Raw genomic sequence first — 1,793 nt, 5'->3', positions numbered from 1 at the left:
TCCCCCTTCCTTTTTTGTTTTTGAATTAATAGTGTGCATGCTGCTTTTCATTTTTTTTTTTTTTTTTTTTAAAACTGTTAAGTTTTAGGACAAATGGCTGTTTTGCCTTACTGGGCCACGTGAAGCAGCTTTCAAATCAGGCTCCAGAAACACATAACCCTTTGTACCGATTCAGCTTTGGGACGACCTTGCAAGTTCCGTACGGTGTGTTTCAGACCAAATTCTGGAACGTGCCGGAAGAGCCGCTCACGTTGGTCCCGTCGATGCAGTTAGATTTTATTTTGTTGACAATGAAGCACTTGAGCTCGTTGTAATGTCTTTTGCTGCTGCTGTTGGTGGCCTGGTGTGGGTAGTACTGCCCATCTCCAGGGTGTCCCGTAGGTACATTTCTAATAAACACTAGTCCCCCCCCCTCAAATCTGTGGTGTCCCAGGCACTGCTAATTTCAATGTTAAGCGAGAGATGCTGTATACAGGACAAAGTTGACTTTAAATAATATACCAACATTCCACAGGGTGGAGCTCTATGACCTGCTGTTGCTCTTCATGGAAATGCACTCCTGTGTATGTACTGTGGAGGCAGGGAATTTTTTTTCACAGTTTTGGGGCTCAGACAGAAGTTTTATTTGCCCTTCAAGGTCAAATGTTTGCTGTTTCTGTGTCCATCATCGGTGAACACTTCTCTAAGCCGGAAACCTTTCACAGCCAGTTAGTCGCACAGCCTGCCGCTCAGCTGTTTCTGTGGCGGAAAGTGACCGTCACTCCTGGTGACCAGAACCTGCTGGCATCCGCCAAGGTAACCCTCATCCGATGTAATCGCGGTATACAGTGTTTTGATAGGCGTGACTCTACAAGGGCTGTGATGCTTTTCTCCACATTGGAAGACCACGTGATCCTCGGCATCTTCAGCAGTTTGTGTGAAAGGTATAGGAATCCCGCTCAGTCTATCACGGTCACGTGAAGCAGTTTAGTCTTAGATCTGGTTATGGGAATGAGTTTGGCTGACAGCAGCAGGTGTCTGTGAATGTATGGAACAGTAAAAAACCTTTACTGTTATCAGTCAATCGTTTGAGAACATTTTGGTGAAACCAGCTTTCTTTTCCTGCAGTCACCTCTAGATTGGTGAGCATAGCTTCTGGAAGCAGACTCTTTCCCCTACAGGGGCTGCAGGCAAAGCCGGAACCCCCACATTCACCATGTAGTCTTTTTACCTGTACCAGTGCGTCAAACTTTAATCATTATTGGCGAGTTTTATTGCAGCGCACACTTTTTTTTTTGTGCAAATTTCAGCTGTCTCTTCTGATCTTTTGACCTGTCTGAGCTGATAAAAGTTCACTGAAGTACTGTTGTTAAAAATGTTTATGGACCTGCTGGAATTACCTGGATTTCTGCATAATGGCTCCTAAAATGTGATCTGATCTTTAATCCAAGTCACAATAAATACTCTCATTCAACAAGCTTAACATTTTCCATCTTTGTTTAGTCCCTCTGTTCAGTAATCAGGGTCATTGATGGAAAAATTATGTGATCCTTATGTTTCATAACTAGTGGAACCTCTTATCAGTAATAACGCCAACCAAATGTAGCTGCTGATCACAACTGCACAACATTTAGGAAGTATTTTGGCCCATTTCTCTATATAAAAACTTGTTGAAATTGTGTTTTTGGAATGTCTTGCTTGCATAACCGCCGCAGCATTTGCATGAGAGTGAGGTCAGGACTCAGACTTGGCCATTATAAAATAAGAAGAATTTTATTTGAGCAATTCTTTCTGAGTTACTCATATTTTGAGTC

Source organism: Scleropages formosus, chromosome 2 (assembly GCF_900964775.1).
Source record: "Scleropages formosus chromosome 2, fSclFor1.1, whole genome shotgun sequence".
Lineage (NCBI taxonomy): Eukaryota > Metazoa > Chordata > Actinopteri > Osteoglossiformes > Osteoglossidae > Scleropages > Scleropages formosus.
This window is presented reverse-complemented; position numbering follows the sequence as displayed.